This window comes from Bos grunniens, chromosome 4 (assembly GCF_055505025.1).
Source record: "Bos grunniens cultivar Pamir isolate PY7600 chromosome 4, Bosgru_T2T1.0, whole genome shotgun sequence".
Lineage (NCBI taxonomy): Eukaryota > Metazoa > Chordata > Mammalia > Artiodactyla > Bovidae > Bos > Bos grunniens.
In genome coordinates this window covers 106,609,196-106,630,426 of record NC_141168.1, presented here as the reverse complement: position 1 = coordinate 106,630,426, position 21,231 = coordinate 106,609,196, and the positions used below count along the sequence as shown (strand labels likewise).

The window sequence follows — 21,231 nt, the reverse complement described above, 5'->3', positions numbered from 1 at the left end:
GATCTTAATTTTTTGAAGGTTGAGTTTTAAGCCAGCTTTTTCACTCTCCTCTTTCACCTTCATCAAGAGGTTCTTTAGCTCCTCTCCACTGTCTGCCATTAAAGTAGCATCATCTGCATATCTAAGATTGTTGATATTTCTCCTGGTAATCTTGATTCCAGCTTGTGCTTCATCCAGCCTGGCATTTTGCATGATGTACTCTGAATATAAGTTAAATAAGCAGGGTAACAATATACAGCCTTGGTGTTCTCCTTTCCCAATTTTGAACCAGTCTGTCATTCCATGTCCGGTTCTAACTATTGCTTCTTGTCCTGCATACAGGTTTCTCAGGAGGCAGGTGATGTGGTCTGGTATTCCCATCTCATTAAAAATTTTCCACAGTTTGCTGTGATTCACACAGTCAAAGGCTTTAGCACAGTCAATGAATTAGAAGTAGATATTTTCCTGGAATTCCCTTGCTTTCTCTATGATCCAGCATATGTTGGCAATTTGATCTCTGGCTCCTCTGCCTTTTCTAAATCGAGCTTACACATCTGTAAGTTCTTGGTTCATGTACTGCTGAAGTTCTAGCTTGAAGGATTTTTAGCATAATCTTGCTGGCATAGGAAATGAGTGGAATTGTAAGGTAATCTGAACATTCTTTGCCATTGCCTTTCTTTGAGATTGGAATGAAGACTAACCTTTTCCAGTCCTGTGGCCACGGCTGAGTTTTCCAAATTTGCTGGTATTATGAGTGTAGTACTTTAACAGCATCATCTTTTAAGATTTGAAATAGCTCAGCTGGAATTCCATCTATGTTGTCACAAATGGTAGGATTTCCTCACTTTTTATGGTTGAGTAATATTCCATTGTATCTATCTACATATTTATATACCACAATTTTTTAATTCATTCATCCACTGATGAACACTAAGTTTGTTTCCATGTCTTGGCTACTGTAAATAATGCTGCTCTGAATATACAGGTACAGATATCTTTTCATGTTAGTGTTTTCATTTCCGTTGACTATGTTTCCAGAGCTGGAATTGCTGGATCATAGGGCAGATCTATATTTAAATTTTTGAGGAAACTCTGTACTGTTTTCCATAGTGGCTGTGCCACTGTACAATCCCACCAGCAGTGCACAAAGATTCCCTTTTCTCCACATCTACACCAGCGTTTGTTATCTTTTTTTCCCCCTTATCGTTTGAAGACAGCTATTCTAACAGGCTTAAGGTAATATCTCAGTGTAGTTTTAGTTTGCATTTCCCTAATTATAAGTGATGTTGAGCACCTTTTCATGTTTCTGTTGGTCATTTTTATATCTCTTTTGGAGAAATGTCTATTCAAGTCCTTTGCCCAATTTTAAATTGTTTTTTTTTTTTTTTTTTTGCCATTGAGATGTATGAGTTCTTTATGTATTTTGAATATTGGCAAATATTTTTCCTATTTCATAGATTTTTTTTCAATTTGTTGATGGCTTCTTTTGCTGTGCAGAAGCTTTTTAGTTTGATGTAGCCATCTGTATTTATTTTTTATTTTGTTGCTCGTGGTTTAGGTTTCCAAGAAAAATCACTACCAATTCCCATGTCAAGGAGTTTTTTTTCCTGTTTTCTTCCAGGAGTCTCATGGTTTCAGGTCTTGTATTTATGTCTTTAATCCATTTGAGTTAATTTTCATGAGTGGTGTAAGATAAGGGTTAAGTTTCATTCTTTTTCATGTGAATATCCAATTTTCCAAGCATCAGTTGAAGAGACTGTCTTTTTCCCATTCAGTGTTCTTGGCTCCTCTGCCAAATATTAGTTGGCCATATATGCTTGGGTTTATTTCTGGGTTCTTGATTCTTTTCCATAGGTCGATTTGTCTGTTGATCATTCCTAGTTATTCCTTTCACTTAGCTGGTAAGAATTCAGAATATGAGATGGAGTACTTTTGCATGTTGGTTTACATGGAAGAGAAATAAGATAAAGCATTTTTATGTGTTAGAGAAAAAATCTTGCATGTGTTTAACTGCACAATTTTAACTTTGGGGAGGTAGAATTGCTGCCTTTCTCATCAGCTTGGCAGTAAGGTGTGGCCAAGAAAACAGTGAAATTTACACTGAGAAAGGTTCAGGAACTTCCTTGGTGGTCCAGTGGCTAAGACTCTGTTCTCCCTGTGCAGGGGGCCCAGGTTCAATCCCTGGTCAAGGAACTGGATCCCACATGCCACAGCTAAGAGTCTGCATGCCACAACCAAAGATCCCGCATGCTGCAATGAAGACTGAAGGTCTAGCGTGCCGTAACTAAGACCCAGCACAGTCAAATAAATAAGTAGTTTAAAAAGAAAGAGAGAGGAAGAAAAGTCCAGTGGAAAATAAACAGTAAGGGATTTTATATTGATATACAGCATTTATAAAAAGAACATAGGTAAACAAAATCGCCCTAACAAAGGTAGCTCATCCATCTTAACACAAAGAAAGAATCATTGTGTCCATATATTTCTGCCTTTTTACGGTACCCTTTCCAAACCACATTTGTGTTTTTAGTTAGAGAGTCTCCTAACTAACCTCTAGAACCCTTTTCTGGCTGGAGTTCATCTCTTGAAAGAAAATAGGCAAAGGGAAACCCTAACTGACAGAATCTGGTTTGGCAAATTAATTTTGGTACTGAGCAGAAATTACAGATTTGGGAGTGGGGAGATATGAGAAAGGAGGAGGGCTCTTCAAAACAAGATAGCTCAGCTCTAGAGGATCCTGATGAGGAAAGGTTGAGAAACCATCTAGTTCCATAAAAATTGCTTCTGGAGAAATAAACTGAATATTATTGAGTTTATTGAGAGAATAAACTGAAATTTTGTTATGATTCATTGAGTTATTATTTTATGCCAGGCATTATACATTTTCTCATTTAATTCTCACAACACCCCCTGGCATGGATCTTATCATCCACATTTTACTAATGAAGATATCAAGTTGGAGAAATTAGGTACCCCTCGTCACTCTGGGGAAAGAAGTGTGCTCAACTGAATGCATTGAGTCTAAAGCCAATGCTCTTCACCACGGTGCCCCATCATGCCTTTCTTTTAAATCACAGACTTCCAAAACATTGCTATTCTATTTGCATCTTAATTGTTCAAAGCAATCTTACATCACTATTACCTTGTTATTCCATGTGACTGGATTGTGATCTCCTGGGTATCAGGAGCTGTTTATACTTCTCTCCATCCCATTGCTTCTCATGTCCCTGAACACAATAGATTCCTAAGAATGAATACCACATTCCTGCTCTCTGGTGTTACTGAGTAATGTTGAGCAATTTCAACAACATTATTAGTAGTTCATTGACTCAGTGTGGGACGGGCAATGGGCTCAATCTGAGGGCTACCCCTCCTCATCTCGAAAAGTTTATATTCCTGAAGGAGTGGAGTGCTCTAGAAACAACTAACAAGCAAGTCAACCGAACAACAGAATTTCAGCTACAGAGAAGTACTAGAAGGAAATAACGTCGGAGAAGGAAATCATGTTGGTGACTTGGTGTATGAGTTTCTTACTGCTGCTGTAACAAATTATCACACTCTTAGTGTCATAAAACCACCAAAATTTATCAGTTAGATCTGGAGTTCAGAAGAATCCAAACTGGATTTTGCTGGGCCAAAATCAAGGTCTTGGCAGGACTGTGTTCCTTCTGGAGGCTCTAGCAGAGAATCTGTTTCTTTGCTTTTTCCAGCATCTAGAGGCTGCCAGCGTTCCTTGGCCCATAGATCCTTTTTCTATCTTTAAAACCAGCAGCACAGCAGCTTAAATCTCTTCCCTGATTACCAGTCTCCTATCTCCACTTAAGACTTTCTGATTACATAGAAAACACCTGTATAATCCAGGCTCATTTTGCCATCTCCTTAACTTAATCATATCTGCAAAATCCCTTCCGATGTGTACAGTGGTTTCAGGGATTTGGACGAGGACGTGCTTGAGGAGCCTCTGTTCTGCCCGCCACACTTGGTGAGGAGCTTCACAGTTCAGACAGACAGGACAGACATCAACTTGGAGGCGAATATTACTCTTCTGGTCTGGATTTTTTTTTCAAACTTTAAAACTTTCTACTTTGTATTGGGATACAGCTGATTGGAGAAGGCAATGACAACCCACTCCAGTACTCTTGCTTGGAGAATCCCAGGGATGGGGAAGCCTGGTGGGCTGTCGTCTATGGGGTCGCACAGAGTCGGACACGACTGAATAGACTTAGCAGCAGCAACAACAGCAGCAGCAGCAGTGATGACCTGATGACTCACTACCTCATGTCTTTTAGTTCATCTTCTCAGTGACACCTTCCATGAATACCCTTATCCAAAATGTCCTTACCCCAGGGACTTCATTCTCCTTTTCTGCTTAATTAATGAATTAATTAAAATTAAGACCATTAGGAGAAGGCAATGGCACCCCACTCCAGTACTCTTGCCTGGAAAATTCCATGGACGGAGGAGCCTGGTGGGCTGCAGTCCTTGGGGTCGCTAGGAGTCGGACACGACTGAGCGACTTCACTTTTACTTTTCACTTTCATGCATTGGAGAAGGAAATGGCAACCCACTCCAGTGTTCTTGCCTGGAGAATCCCAGGGATGGGGCAGCCTGGTGGGCTGCCGTCTATGGGGTCACACAGAGTCAGATACAACTGAAGTGACTTAGCAGCAGCAGCATGTTGCATACTTGCATGTGTGCTAAGTGGCTTTAGTCATATCTAACTCTTTTTGACCGTATGGACCGTGCCTGCCAGGCTCCTCTGACTGTGGGATTCTCTAGACAAGAACACTGGAGTGGGTTGCCGTGCCCTCCTCCAGGGGACCTTCCCAAGCCGGGGATGGAGTCTGTCTCCTGCATTGGCAGAAGGTTCTTTACCATTAGCACCACCTGGGAAGCCCTTCAGTCCTGTATTCCCAGTGCCTAAGTATGCTTGGCACGTGTGGATGCTCAATTAATATCTGTTAGAAGATTGAACGAATGCCTGGATGAATTCTTTAGCTTACTCACAGACTGATGTTTAAGAGTGTTCATTTGTTAGGAAAACGTCCAAGTATCTGTCTATCCAAATATTCAGCTTAAGAAAGTTTAAATTTCTTTCTCTTTTTGAATAGGTTGGGAACCATATAGAGCTGTAGATGAATTATATAGCTTCTGATCATAAAAATAACAATTATTGTAGGAAATGTGGAAAATGCATAAAAAGAAAATGAAGTTAACTTGTAACCCAACCACCCAAGACTGGTAACATTTTGTTAAACTTCTTTCCAGACACATTTAATTTCAGTGATATTTTATTTTCAGGTTTCCTTATCCCCATGACAAGAAATGGAACAAACAAACCAAGGAACTCAAAGCTGACTGTGGTTTCATGCTTCTAGCAAAACGCCATCCTCACAGTTCACTAACAGCCACAAGCACTTCCATGGAATTTTTGGGCGCTACTATTTTCCTTTTCCAAGAAAGCATGCTATAATTTGGATATTTAGGTTACCCAAACTTCCACTGAAGGATCTCCCTTCTAAAGTAACCTCAAAATTCCCAGAAAACTAAATGTTTGTAATTTTGGAAACTCCAGTTGATTAATATTATGACCAACTCATTGGACTGAAAGCCAGAAGCCTGGGATTGTAGACCCAGTTCTACAACTTCCTGGCTGTGAGGCTTTGAGTAAGGCACCCACTCTTAGCTTCGGGTTTTTAAATTAGAAAATGGAGATGATGTCTGTATCACATTTTACTGTAGAATCAGATACAGTGATGGAGACATGTTTTTAAACCTGAAATATTATAATAATATAAGGGATTATAATTGTAATTAAAATGTGATAGATATCAGGGCTTCCCAGGTGGCTCAGCGGTAAAGAATATGCCTGCCAACGCAGGAGGTGCAAGAGCCCTGGGTTCGACTCCTGGGTCGGAAAGATCCCCCGGAGAAGGAAACAGCAACTTGCTCCAGTATTTCTGCCATGGAAAATTCCATGGACAGAGGAGACTGGCAGGATACAGTCCTTGCGGTCGCAAAGAGTCAGACACCACAGAGCGACTGAGCACACAAGCACACAGATCTCGGGGCAAAAATGATATAATGAGACAGACATTCTACTACTCCTAACAAGCCCAGGGGAGAAAGCTAATCAGTCCTAGCTGGATTTCTCATTCTTGTTCTGATGCTTTTCTAATCAAGGGTATATGCTTTTCCCACCAGAACATGGACTCCTGAAAGAGAAACTTTCCTTCTCATTCACTGGTGAATCCCTGTTATTTATCACAGTGATTCTCAACATGAAAGATTTTTAAAATATCAATTAAAAAAATAATACACCACTAGTAAACTTGTTAGCTAGTGTTGTGAGTACTTTTACGTATCTGAATACAGACACAGCAAAATATAGTAGAAAGTAACCTAGGTTGAGAGGAGAAAAGCTATGTCCTAGTTCAGCCTGTTGGGAACCAAACATGACACGGGTCAGATCAGTTTCCTCATCTGCTGGCAGGGCTGCTGATAGATAGAGAGGTACCTAAGGTCTCTCAGCTCCAAAGTTTCATGAACTTTGACCCTTGCAATGATACCTGCAGTCTTCAGTGAAACTCGTTTTTGAGAAGCAGGATTGAGTAAATCATTAGCTTAATCTAGACTTGCCTTAAAAAAACAAAGCTTCTGTTCTCTCTGTTCTGTGGGTTAGTGTTTGGAATTTGTTAACTCATTAACAGTAGGTTGTTTACTGTTTAGAATGTAACAATACTCTTTGATGTTCCCTAATTATCATGCATGTTTTAAAATGAGTTCTGAACCATTTCTCAGCCTAATGAACTCTCATTGAAAATTTGTTGAATTTTAAAGAAACATTTGATTTGCAAAAATAAGGCATATGCCAGTAACCTTCAGCAACACACGCAAAAAGCACAAAACATTTTTAAAAACAATAAGGTACTGTGAATGAGAGATGAGCCTTGAACGAAATATGAGGAACATTTGGAAAACATCATTTTTTCAAACTACTCTTTTTTCTCACAAATTTATTCTGTTATTTTCAGTGGCCATTATTCTCTTATTTGAAAGTCTGTGAAATATCTATAACCCCCAAATTAAGGAAATTACTTTGGAAATTGTTCATAAATCACTCTATGGTAACATCAACTCATCAAAAAGAGTAGTGAAATGGAGATGTATTTTCATACAAGGATAGAGGTCATTCAACATTTAACTCCTCCTGCTAATCAATTAAATGTTTTCAGAGTTATTCATCTGCAGATATAGCCTCTGGATAATATCTTAGAAGTGCTAAGTCTGACTTATATATTGTCAGCATGTAAATTGGAAAAGATGTATAGCTTCCTTCTAGAAATTCCTCCTACAGATACACTTACATAAAAGTGCAAAGAAAAAATGCTCATTGCAACACTGTTTGTACAAACAAAAGACAATATAACTGCAATACATATAAATGAAGGAGAGGGGACAGGTTAGATTAAGATCCATTCATATGAAAGTATACCATGCAGATATTAAAAAGATTTATGTAAAAAACTCGCCTGCTAGTGCAAGAGACGTAAGAGATGAGGGTTTGATCCTTGGCTTGGGAAGATCCCCTGGAGGAGGGCATGGCAACTCCAGTATCTTGCCTGGCAGAGGAATCTGGTGGGTTACAGCCCATGGGGTCACAAAGAGTCAGACATGAATGAGCGAATGAGCACACACACACGTATGTGTATGTATAACTGATTCACTTTAACCTGAAACTAACACAGCACTGTAAATCAACTATACGCCAATAGAATTTTTTTTAATTTGAAAAATAAAAGAAAAACAAGATGAAAAGTAAATTAATCCAGAAGTTATTTAGGGGAACATGTTACAGTAGACACAGCCAAAAATCCACATCTAAAGCTCAGGAGAGTAACTGATAATGGTGAACCTGAAGCATCCAGAAAAGTCTGGATTATTCTTATTATCAAAGCAGAGAAGTGTATGAGGTAGTTTTAAAATGTCTGTCAAAAATAGAGAAAAGCATCAGTACTTACAGTTAAGACGCAATTAGAAAAATAGGTCACCCCCACCTATTATAGGCACTCAAAACTGTGTAACTAAGAAACTTTTGTATACTACCAAAGTGTTTTCTTGGTAGCTCAGGACCTGCAATGTGGGAGACTGGGGTTCAATCCCTGGGTTGGAAAGATCCCCTAGAAAAGGGAATGGCTACCCACTCCAGTATTCTTGCCTGGAGAACTGTATGGACAGAGGAGACTGGCGAGCTACAATCCATGGGATCCCAAAGAGTGGACATGACTGAATGACCTATATATTAATAATACAGTGTTTTCATTTATAGAAAAGAAGTACTTAATTTTAAAAATTGATTATTTCTCATTACATCATATTATCAAGTATTTCTTGAGCCTTAGTCAGAAGACCAGATATTGTGGCTTTAAAACTTTACTATAGTTTAGATAACAGAACACATATGTTTAACTAATTTGTTTAAAATTTAAATAATTTTTAACTAATAATGTTTAAGCAAATTGAAATCTGGAATCATTAAGTTATGAAAATATTCAGTATCATTACATCATCTACTATTGCTACAAATAAGTAAATTTAGCAGGAGCAATATCTAACAAGGAGATAACATACATGGTAATTGCTGAATGTCTGGATAAGAATAAATATGTTAGCCAAGTAAAATAAAAGGACCACAATTAGCTGAGTTGTCAAAAACCATGAGAAACTTGGTTAAAGTGAGATTTGTTGCCTTTCTTAGGCAATATACAATTACACTCATATCTTGCTTGCTCTGGGTTAAAATTTTACATTTTTTTTTTTAATCATTTCTCTGTTTCTACTGAGAACATGTAAGAGGACATTTTTATAAATAAAAGGCCTAAGAATGTATTTGTCCCATTCAGTTGGTGCCCTTTTTATTTTGTTGATAGTTCCCTTTGCTATGTAAATGCTTTCTGAAAATAATTTTACTTTTATTTATTTTCAGCTGTGCTGGGTCTCAGTTGCTGTGAGGGCTTTTCTCTAGTTGTGGTAGGCAGGCTCCTAATTGTGGCGGCTTCTCGTTGCGGAGCAGACTCTAGGCGCGTGGGCTTCATTAATTGTGACTCATGGGCTTAGTTGCTCCACAGCAGGGAGATCTTCCTGGATCAGGGATCGAACCTGTGGCTCCTGCATTGGCAGGAGGATTGTTTACCACTGAGCCACCAGGGAAGCCCCACAAATGCTTTTGAGTTTGATGTAGTCCCATTTGTTTTAGTTTTGCTTTTGTTCCCTTGTCTGCAGAGACAGATCCAAAAAAAATTACTAAGGCTGATGTCAAAGAGATTACTGCCTATGTTTTCTTCTAGAGATTTTTATGGCTTCAGGTCTTACATTTTAAATTATTCAAGCCATTTTGAATTTATTTTTGTGCATGGTATGAGAAAGTTGTCCAGTTTCATTCTTTTGTATGTGGCTGTCCAATTTTCCCAACACCATTTATTGAAGAATCTGTCTTTTCTCTGTTGTATATTCTTGCCTTCTTTGTCATAGATTAATTGCCCATGTAAGTAAGGGTTCATTTCTGGGCTCTCTATTCTGTTCTGTGTATCTATGTGTCTGTTTTTATGCCAGTACTATACTGTTTTTATTTTATTTTCTCAGGCTCCAAAATCACTGTGGATGGTCACTGCTGCCATGAAATTAAAAGACGCTTCCTCCTTGGAAGAAAAGCTATGACAAACCTAGACAGCATATTAAAAAGAAGACATCATTTTAATGACAAAGGTCAGAATTGTGGTGCTGGAGAAGACTCTTGAGAGTCCCTTGGACAGCAAGGAGATCAAACCAGTCAATCCTAAAGGAAATCAATACTGAATAGTCATTGGAAGGACTGATGCTGAAACTTAAGCTCCATTACTTTGGCTACCCAATGTGAAGATCTGATTCATTGGAAAAGACCCTGGTGCTGGGAAAGACTGAAGACAAAAGAAGAAGAGGGCAGCAGAGGATGAAATGGTTAGATAGCATCACTGACTCAATGGACATGAGTTTGAGCAAACTCCAGGAGATAGTGAAGGACAGAGAAGCCTGGCGTGTGCAGTCCATAGGGTTGCAAAGAGTTGGACATGACTTAGAGACTGAGCAACAATAGCAATACTATTTTGACAGCTGCAGCTTTGTAATATAGTTTGAAATTGGAGAGCATGATACTTCCAGCTTTTTTCTTCTTTTTCAGGATCATTTTGGCTATTCAAGGTATTTTTTGTTTCTATACAAATTTTAGAATTATTTGTTCCACTTCAGGGAAGAATGCCATTGGTGCTTTGATAGGGATTGCACTGTATCTGTAGATTGCCTTGGGTAGCATAATCATTTTAACAACATTTGTTCTTCTAATCTATGAACAGGGCCTGCCTTTCCATCTGCTTGTGTCATCTTCAGTTTCTTGCACCAATGTCTTACAGTTTTCCAAGTACATGTCTTTTACTCCTCAGTTAGACTTACTCCTAGGTGTTTTATTCTTTTTGATGAGTTTGTCAATGGAATTGTTTCCTTTTTTTCTCTCTTTCTGAGAGCTCATTGTTAGTGTACAGAAATGCAAAATGATGTATGGAATGAAAGTGAAAGTGAAAGTCACTCAGTTGTGTCTGAGTTTTTGTGACCCCATGGACTATACAGTCCATGGAATTCTCCAGACCAGAATACTGGAGTGGGGATCCTTTCCCTTTTCAGGGGATCTTCCCAACCCAGGGATCGAATCTAGGTCTTCCACATTGCAGGCAGATTCTTTAGCAGCTGAGCCACAAGGGGGAAGTTCAAGAATACTGGAGTGGGTAGCCTAGCCCTTCTCCAGGGGATCTTCCTGACCCAGGAATTGAACCAGGGTCTCTTGCATTGCAGGTGGATTCTTTACCAACTGAGCTATCAGGAAAGCCCCTCTAATAAGGGGTTAATATCCAAAATACAAATAACTCTTACAACTTAACATCAAAAAACCCAAACAACCCAATTAAAAAATGGGCAGAAGACCTGAATGGATATTTTTCCAAAGAAGACATACAGATGGCCAGTAGGCATATGAAAGGTTGTTCACCATCATTAGTCATCAGGGAAATACACATAAAACCACAATGAGATATCACCTCACATCTGTCAGAATGTCTATTATCCAAAAGACAACAAGTTTTGACAAAGATGTGGAGAAAAGGGTATTCTCATACACTGTTGGTAGGAACATAAATTGTTGCAAAAACTAAAGAAAACAGTATAGAAATTCCTCAAAAAATTAAAAATAGAACCTTCATGTGGGCATGTGAGCTAGGTTGCTCAATTGTGTCCCACTCTTTGCTATCCTGTGGGCTGTAGCGCACCAGGCTCCTCTGTCCATGGGATTGTCCAGGCAAGAATACTGGATTGGGCTGCCATGCCCTCCTCCAGGGGATCTTCTTGACCCAGGGATTGAACCCACACCTCTTTTGTCTCCGCACTGGTAGGCAGGCTGTTTGCCACTAGAGTCACCTGGGAAGCCCCAGAACTACCATATGATCCAGCAATTACTCTATATGGGAAAGATATGAAATAAAAACACTGCATAGGAAAGATACATGCACCTCAATGTTTTTAGCAGCATTATTTATGATAGTCAACATATGGAAACAACCTAAGTGCCCACCAATATATGAATGGATGAAGATGATTTAGAATGTTACCCGGCCGTAAAAAGAATGGAATGAATCTTGCCATTTGTGATCTCATGGATAGACCTACAGTGTATTCTGCTAAATAAAATAAGTCAGACAGAGAAAGACAAATACTGTATGATTTCACTTACATGCAGAATCTAAAACACAAAACAAATGAACAAATATAACAAAACAGAAACAGAGCTATAGATACAGAAAACAAACAGGTGGTTGCCAGAGGAAATGGGGTGGGGGAATAAGAGACATAGGTGAGGAAGATTAAGAGGTACAAAACTCCCGTTGCAAATTACACGAGTCAGAGGTATGAAATGCACGGCGCAGGGAATACAGTCAGTAACTACATATGATGACATACCGTAGCTAGACTTACCATGGTGATCATTTTGAAATGTATAGACATATCATCACTGTGCCACATGCTAGAAACCAATATTGTATTTTAGCTCAGTTATATCTCAAAACAAGCAAAGACATTCATAGTGGTTACTAGAGGTGGCAGGGTGAGAGGAGGGTTAATTGGGTGGTGGTCAAACAGTACAAACTTCCAGTTATAAATCAGGACTAGGGATGTGACGTACAACAAAATAAAAACAATCAACACTGCTGTATGTTACATATGAAAGTTGTTCAGAGAGTAAATCCTAACACAGGAAAAAATGTTTTTATTTCTTTAATTTTGTATCTGTATAAGATGATGGATGTTCACTAAACTTATTGTGGTCATCACTTCACAATGTATATAAGTCAAATCATTATGCTGTATACTTTAAATTTATACAGTACAGTATGTTGATTATATCTTAATAAATCTGAAAGAAAAATAAAAGGCCTGAGAAAGAACACAAATCAAAATATAAAAACTATCACCAAAGAAACTGAAAATTTTTAAATTCAGGATCTGGGGAAAATTAATGACTCCAGAATGTAAAAACAAATTAGATCCTTATTTGTGAAGCTAATTCTATCGCATATTTCTTATAAGTATTAAGATATTGAAAAACAATAGTTCCCACAATATGTTTATATACTAACAGAGATTATTTGCTATTGGCAGAAGTCACTGTGTTTGATACCCCCAAATCTACTTCATCTCAGATCATTCCTCTATGTCAATCATGAAAATTCTGCCTCTATTACCAGTGATTGGTTCAAAATGGGCTTGTGACACAGTTCTAGTCAGTGAGGTATAAAGGTCTTCTCCTGGAAGGTCCCCTGCCCCTAAAAGAAGGCTAGAGGAAAGATGCTTTTCCATCTTGCTTTTACTATTTCACATCTGAATAGAAATCCTAAACCTGCTACCTCTCTTGGTATCAGTGAGATTCCAAAGAGTGAAAAAATGGAAAAATCTGAGTCTTTAATGACATAATTGGGCTGCTGAATCAATCTACTGCTAAAATCTGCTGTACCCCTTACTCCTATATTCAGAAACACTGGGTTATACTTATCTTGTAAATAATAACAATCCCCAAATTCCAGTAGCTTAAACTAACAAAGATTAATTCCTGCTCATATTATATGTACATCATGAGTCTGAGGAGGACTGATCTCAATCTCTTTTTCACCCAGGATGCAAGTTGATCAAATTTCCCATAAGTGGAATGTTCCCTTCTGGGTGCTGTGGCAAGCAAATAGGAATATGGTAAATAGTACAACAGCATTTAAAGATTTCATTATCCAAAACATAACCTAAAAAGGGTAGGTGGAACATTTCTACTGTGTGCTTCGAAGGGGAGAAACAGTTAGTGACTGGCAAAATGGGAAAAAAAATGTAAATATATAAAGAACTACAAAAATAGTTAATAGGGTAAATCTGAATCACACACACACATATTACAAAAACTGTAATATGCATCCTAAAAATATAAACTAATTTCAGTTGCTTTATGAATATACACCAGAAATTAACTACTTGTTAGGAAATTTAAAACAAAAGCTCAATAAACTTCAAAATGCAGATATAATATAGGCAACATTATATGACATACGGAGAAGGCAATGGCACCCCACTCCAGCACCCTTGTCTGGAAAATCCCATGCATGGAGGAACCTGGAAGGCTGCAGTCCATGAGGTCGCTGAGGGTCGGACACGACTGAGCGACTTCACTTTCACTTTTCACTTTCATACATTGGAGAAGGAAATGGCAACCCATTCCAGTGTTCTTGCCTGGAGAATCCCAGGGACGGGGGAGCCTGGTGGGCTGCCGTCTATGGGGTGGCACAGAGTCAGACACGACTGAAGTGACTTAGCAGCAGCATATGACATAAAATTATAAATTACAAACAAGTTTATGAAAAAAAAATTCCTTCTGCCTAGAATCTAAAAAGTTCTCTTTTAAACAACTTCTCATCAACAAATCTAAACTAAAATCCTAGAATTTCTACCAAAGAATAACAAAAATACTAGATATCCAGATATGAAGGACAGAACTAAAGCAACCTTTAGAGGAAATTCAATAGCTTTAAATAACTTTATTAGAAGAAGTCAATGAAGCACAGAAATGAAATGAGGTAATACAATAGTGATTTAGAACACATAAAATATAATACTAATAAAAAATGTAAAAGGTTATTAAATAATAAAATAGGTAAAACACCAGGTATAATTTAAAAAAAGAACAGAAACAGATTAAAAAAATGTAATAGAGAAATCACGGCAGAAACAGAGGAAATTAAAAGAAAAATAAGAGAACACTCAGCTCTGTGAAAATATATTTGCAAATTTGGATGAACAGAATACCTCTCATTTAAGAAAATCTAATAGCAAAACTGATCAGAAGATATAGGAAAACCTAACCAAAATGATGTCCTTAGAAGAAATAAAATCAGTAAAACTCCAGGGCCATTTGAGTCTATGGGAAGTTTTACGAAAACTTCAAAGGGAATACGATACTAGTGCTATTTAGATAACCACAACATTGAAAAACAAAAACAAAACACTATTCCAGACTATTTTTACAACTCGATATATTGATTTCAAAATCTGGCACATTATACTTAAAAAGGCCTATTGACCAATCTCGTTTATAAATATTGTTTGGTTCATAAGTTGTGTCCAACTCTGCAACCCTATGGTCTGTAACCCACCAGGCTCCTCTGTCCCTGGGATTTTCCAGGCAAGAATACTGGCATGGCTAAACTCTAAAATAAACTCTAGCAGCAAAATTTAAAATTAAAATATCATTAATAAGAGGAGTTTATTTCATGATTCAGTAATATTTATATATTAAAAATTATTAAATTGAAAGAACTAATTCGAAATATCACATGATCGTCTCCATGAACGTTCAACAGGCACCTGACAGAATCCAGCAATGAGTTCTGACAAAAACATCCAATTAAATAAGACTAGATTAATATTTCCTTAACATGATTTAAATCTATATTTGAGCCCAAAAGCCAGCATCACAATTAAGCATCACACTGTAGCCATGCTACTCAAGTCAGGAAGAACTGACTGTAAAACGTCATCTCGGGACTCCCCCGGTGGTACAGTGGTTAAGAATCCGCCTGCCAGTGCAGGGAACACAGGTTCAGTCCCTCGTCTGGAAGATTCCATACGCCTCAGAGCAGCTAAGCCTGTTCTCCACTAGCCCTGCGCCCACGTGCTGCAACTCCTGAAGCTCACTTGCCTAGAGCCTGCCTTCGGAAACGAGAGAAGCCTGCGCGCTGCAGCAAAGAATTAGCCCTCCGCGGCCGCAACTAGAGAAAGCCGGCAGGCAGCAACCACAGATTTAAAACACACAAAAAAGTCAGCTCTGTATCACCATTTCAGGGTAACCTTGTAATGGAGGTAACAGTACAATCAAATAAGGAAGTGTAAAATTCAGAAAGAGAAAGATAAAATATCCATCAACACAATCAGGGATAAAAAAGTCTTGGAGTAGCTGTACAAATAAATTCTGTCCAGCAGTGACAATGAATGGATTACTGCTCTACATACCTTTGTGGCTGAATCTCAAAAACATAATGTTGTAAACAACAACAACAAATACACAGAAGAATGAATATGGTATGATTATGCTTATATAAAAGTATATAATACAGCAAAGGAAAATTTAGCACAAAATTCAACAAAATGGTTACTTTCAGGGAAGGTGATTTCGTTGAGGATGCACAGGTATCTTTGAGGGGTACTGATAATATCCTATTTCCTATGCTGGGTGGTCAGTGCACAATTTTTCACTTGTTATTTTTAAGAAATATGTTCATCATACCCTCTTTATATTTCATATTTTCACAATAAAACTAAACTTCATAATATTTTTGCTTGTAATTAAAATATAACATACTGATTATGGGTATGCTTGTTTTAATATTTTTGACATTTAGGAAGGCCAAAATTTTAAGGAAAACAGTACATATGTACCCTAGATTCAGAAAAGATGTATGCTGGCACTAAGGCAAAGAGAATTTAGCTGTGAAAATAATTGTGATGACTATCTCAGAATTCTAGGAGTTGAGTTACCAGCTGGGAGAAGGAAGATGGAAAAAAGTTAAATAGGAATATTAAAGATGAAACAAGCAGGATAAAAATATTCTTGCTGGAGAATAAAAAATCAGTGAAGTTACTGAAAATTATAGATCTGTTGCCTTTATTTATGTTTTTAAACTCTTTCTCCCTTTTCATTTATAAATATTTTAATATGTACATCTGAGAAATAAGAACTCCTTTAAAAAATACCAGTAACACACCTAAAAAATTAACCATAATTCATTCAGTCAATAGTCAAATTTCTAAATATCATATAAATTAATAAATACTTTAAAATGCAGTTAAATAAGTATCCAAGTAAAAATTTTCATATTGCAGTTGATTGGTATATCTTTTAACCTGTATGTTCCCCTTCATCTTTATTTAAATTGAGATTTATGTATTTAAGAATATTTTTCCCTTTACCTACCCACTGTCTGGGATTGTTGATAACATCTCTATGGTATCATTTGACGTGTTCCTCTATAATTTGTAGCTCTTGTAAATTAGTATGTTGATCTAGAGAGGTTCTTTTCAAAGGGTGGGCTTGGACCGCAGCCTCAGGTTTACCTGGGGACCTGTTAGAAATGCAGATTATTGAAATTTACCCCAGGCTCACAGAATGAGAAACCCTGGAAATCAGGCCCACAATCAGTAGCTAACAAGCCCTCCAGGTGCTTTTGATTCTGGTGATGTTTGAGATGAGCTGACCTAGAGGGTTAGACAGTTTCAGGCTTGATATTTTTTGTCAAAGTCACTTTATAATAGTGGTGTGTTCTAATAAAAGGCATAAAGTACCTGACTGTTTTTCTTTTTATGACCATTGATGCTCAGTGCTTAGATCTATGAGTATATGAAAGATTACACAATGGGGCCAGTCTAATTCCATCATTCCTTCTTCATTTATTACCTGAAAGCTTGCTAAGCCTTTAGCCACTATTTAGTAACACAGTGTCTTTATAAAACAATTTAAAATCCACTAAAACCTGAAATAATAGTACTATATACTTTTCACCTGGATTCACTGGCTCTTAATATTTTGCAACATTAGCTTTTCTCTTTTTCTCCCTCTCTACACACACACACAGGCACACACACATCTGTATGTACACTTGAAAGCAACTTCCAGATATGACCCTTTACCCCAAATACTTCAACATGTATTTCTTATGAACGAAGATAGTCTTCTACAGAGCCACCCAAGATATTTAATAATGAGCCAATAATACCTAACATAGAGTCTATATTCAAATTTCTTCAATTGTTTACAAAATGATCTTTGTTACAGTTATTATTGACCCAGAATCTGATCAATGATTATGCTTTACATATGATGACCTTATCATTTTAGTTTCTTTTAATGTAGAATAGTACCATCTTCTGCTTGTCTTTCATAGCATTCCATTTTCTAAGGGTCAGACCCAATTCTTTTACAGCAGAGATCCCCAGCTTCCAGGATCTAATGCCCGATGATCTGTGGTGGAGCTGATGCAATAATAATAGAAATAAAATGCACAATAAGTGTAATGCCCTTGAATCATCCTGAAACCATCCCCTCCACCCACTCGGTCCATGAAAAAAATTGCCTTCCATGAAACTAGTCCTTAGTGCCAAAAAGGTTGGGGACCAGTATTTTAGAGAATATTCCGTAATCTAGATTTCATTGTTTCCTTGTGAACATGTTCAGATTAAACATTTTGGTGAGAATACTATGGAGGTTGTGTTATGAGCTTCAGAGAGCATTCCATCAAGATGGAATCAAGTAATTCGTTCCATTACTAGGGATGCTACATTTGATCATTTTGTTAAGGTGGTAACTGCTACATTTTTCTATTTTAAAAGAAGGAAAGTTCAGTAATTTATTTAAACAATTATATTTAACTTAACTGGCTACCCAGATGGTTCAGTGGTAAAGAATCCACCTGACAATGCAGGAGATGCAGGTTCGATCCCTGGTTTGGAAAGCTCCTCTGGAGAAGGAAATGGCAACCCACTCTAATATTCCTGCCTAGAGAATCCCATGGACAGAGGAGCCTGGTGGGCTGCAGTCCATAGGGTTGCAAAGAGTTGGACATGACATGAGTGACTGAGCATCGACATACATGCATCTAACTTAATTAAGAGCATATAGTGACAATACTTAAAGTGACTTACCATTATCATTAAGCGGATTTAAAACTTAGCCTATAACTTTCCAAAGAGCCTGCTTTGCTTTTCCAAGTGTCATGAAATTCAACCCGATCTTTTATTGGCAGAAATTCCCCAGTTGAATTTTTTTTTCTTGTTCTTTCGTGTCCACTAAATATATAGTTAATAATGTGAATGTTTATAGTCTATTTTCTTAAAAAAATTGCAAGAAGATTAAATTATTTCAGACTCTTAGGGAAAGTATAAAAAAATTACGTGTAAAATCACAGAATATATGCACACACGTATACATATACTGGGTACATTTTCAGCCTTTGGAAGAAATAACTTCTCTCTTCTTAAATTCTCAATATTCGAAACCAGAATTCTTTCCTTCACTCTGTATATGTTTCAGGTAATTTTTGTTATGACTAGTAAGGAGGACCGGGGGCTGGTATCATGTGCATTGTTGTAATTCACACAGTGAAATGATTCCCTTATTCAACAAGGAGCTTGGAAAACACCCCTGTTCTTGCCTTACTTTGATGTCTGAGGGCCAGCCTTTGGCTACTTAATCACATCATTCTAGATGGAAGTTTGTTTTGACTTCCACTTCTGCCCTACATTTTCCTTAGTTGTTTTTCTATACTCATTTTTCTTTTTCGGTCCTTCCTTGTACACATGCGGGCACAGTCTACAGAAGAGACTGACTGCTTTCCAAGTGAATTACCTGACAAGAATATTTTGCACTAATTATACCCACTCCAGTATTCTTGCCTGGGAAATCCCAGACAGAGGAGCCTGGTGGGCTACAGATCATGGGGTTGCAAAGAGTCAGACATGACTGAGCAACTGAGCACATACTTTCATATATACCTTAGTTTGTGACTATTTCTGTTCATATTGCATAAAATATAAGATTTCAGGCTGCATCATCTCTGTCTTTAATAATACTAACGAAAATCTATACTCTGGTACAATTAATTTTCATGAACTTGATAGAAGCAGGGATTATAATTAATCTTGTTTCACACTTTTGCGATATGGAAACCCCTTGGCTACAGCAAATGCCCTAAAGCCCACAACTGGAGCCACACTTTTGAATTATCTACATTTCCCCCAGGCTCTTATGGTACCTCCCTTTTCTGTTCTCTACCTCACTGTAGTCTACAGAACCGCATCCTGTGGTCTTTTGAGTTTCTTTCAAGTTTGGAGACTGGCTTTGAAGTTAGAAGCAAAATTCTTTTTTATTTAAGGATACCGGACCAGTTGATTCAAAGAGAGTGTATTATTTGGCTCACGATACTGTTTTCCATGCCTCATCACACTTTTCTACATGGCAATGGAGAAAGGAAATGTAGCGGGAAACGATTTGGGCCAAAACTCCTGGGGGCAGCAGCGGGAGGGCCTCAGCACCCAGCGTGATTGGCCGTCTGACAGAGGCGGGCAGGCGTCCCCAGGCTGAGTCTGACGAGGGTCTGTGAGAACGGGACCTTGCTGATCTGGAAGTAATGGGCTACTGGTGCCCCGAGACCATCTTGTTCTCTCCGCTCGCTCACATTCTGAGGGGTGGCTGCCTTCCGCTCCTCCAGCAGCCCTCACAGAGGTCCCGAGCTGCAGAGAGTGCCAGAGTGTTTGCTCAGCTGCCGCGGGTCCACTTGCCCAAGAGATCTAGCCCAACAGAGAAACCATGTCTCAGTTTTATCCACTGAAAGACCTCGGCCCTCCAAGGCAGTAAATGAACTTGTGTTCTATCAGTGTGAATAGAATAAATTTTAAAATTTTCTGGGTTTTGGTAAATACCATGATTTATTTTCTTGATTTTCTATTTATCCCTATTTATCGTGACTGTCAATTTTCAGAGATGAATGCTCACCATCCTTCAAGTGATTCTTTAAAAAGGAGCCAGAGACCTTTAGAAGTATTTTAGTCTTAGTATTCTTTCAAACTTTTTTTTGGTTAAATGTCATTTACCATGTCCTGTAAAAAGACAAGCGGTCACCACTGTCTCCTGGCATTTGCCAACACATTGTACTCTTTTTTGTTTTTCCTTTTTGGCCAATTTAAAGTCACTACTTATGAGGGAGAAAAAAAAAAGGCTTTTTTTTTTCTTTCAGAAGAAAAATTCAGTGCCAACAAAAATGAGACACAAAGGAACTCATTGCTTTGTTTATATTTGAACTTTGGTTCCCTCTACGAAAAGGCCAGCCTGACATTGGCATATTAACATAACTGCAAAAAAAGATGTTAAAACACAGACTTTATCAATCTGTGACTTTTTAAAATTGAACAGAAGAATCCTATATATAATAAATAAATCTCCAGATTCATTTATCTGGTTATCAATGGTGCTAATAAAAATAAAAATTCTCTGTGTTTTAGCAATGGTTCATTTACTACACATGAAGTGTTACATTAGTCACTATGCCATTTTTTTTTTTTTAAGAGGTAAATTTTAGGCCAAGGAGATAAGTATATTTATGGGTCACATTTTAAACTACAAAGTGATAAAATTACCAGTTTGTGGTCTATTTTTAAGCTCATGAATGAAATTTAGGTTGTTACTTGGAGGCAGATATTAAAGATAGTGGGTTTCTGAATGACCACCATGCAACAGAATCACCAACTGGCAACACTTCCTTCAGACTGGTACATGATCAAGAAGGCAATTTGTTTCTTTAAGCCACTAATTCCTTTTTTTTTTTGGCGGGGGCTGTCTCTTTAATGCAGCAATTTATCCTTACTCTCACCAACGGAAATGTATATATGTGCCTACATTATGCAGAACACAAAGTGATCAGATAATAGCACTCTGAGTTTGTCAGGCATAAAATATGACAGGCATATTTAATGTTATTAAGTTGGAAATATGGTGGTGTCCATGCTTTTGCATATTGAGAGAATCTCAAATAGAAAGTAATCGAAAGTGAAAGTTGCTCAGTCATGTCCGTCTTTTTGCTATCCTGTGGACTG

General features: G+C 37.8%; 1 protein-coding gene across 2 annotated transcripts in view; it reads right to left on the bottom strand.

Annotated features, from left to right (window-relative positions):
* The window catches only part of SLC25A13 (solute carrier family 25 member 13), a 272,518-nt gene extending 255,814 nt beyond the window's left edge, over positions 1–16,704 (bottom strand). For both annotated transcript variants that reach the window (XM_086397737.1, XM_086397738.1), the window contains exon 1: positions 16,562–16,704. The gene's annotated coding sequence lies outside the window, so the exon portion shown is untranslated. The remainder of the gene's footprint in view (positions 1–16,561) is intronic.
* Between the last annotated feature and the right edge of the window lie 4,527 nt (positions 16,705–21,231).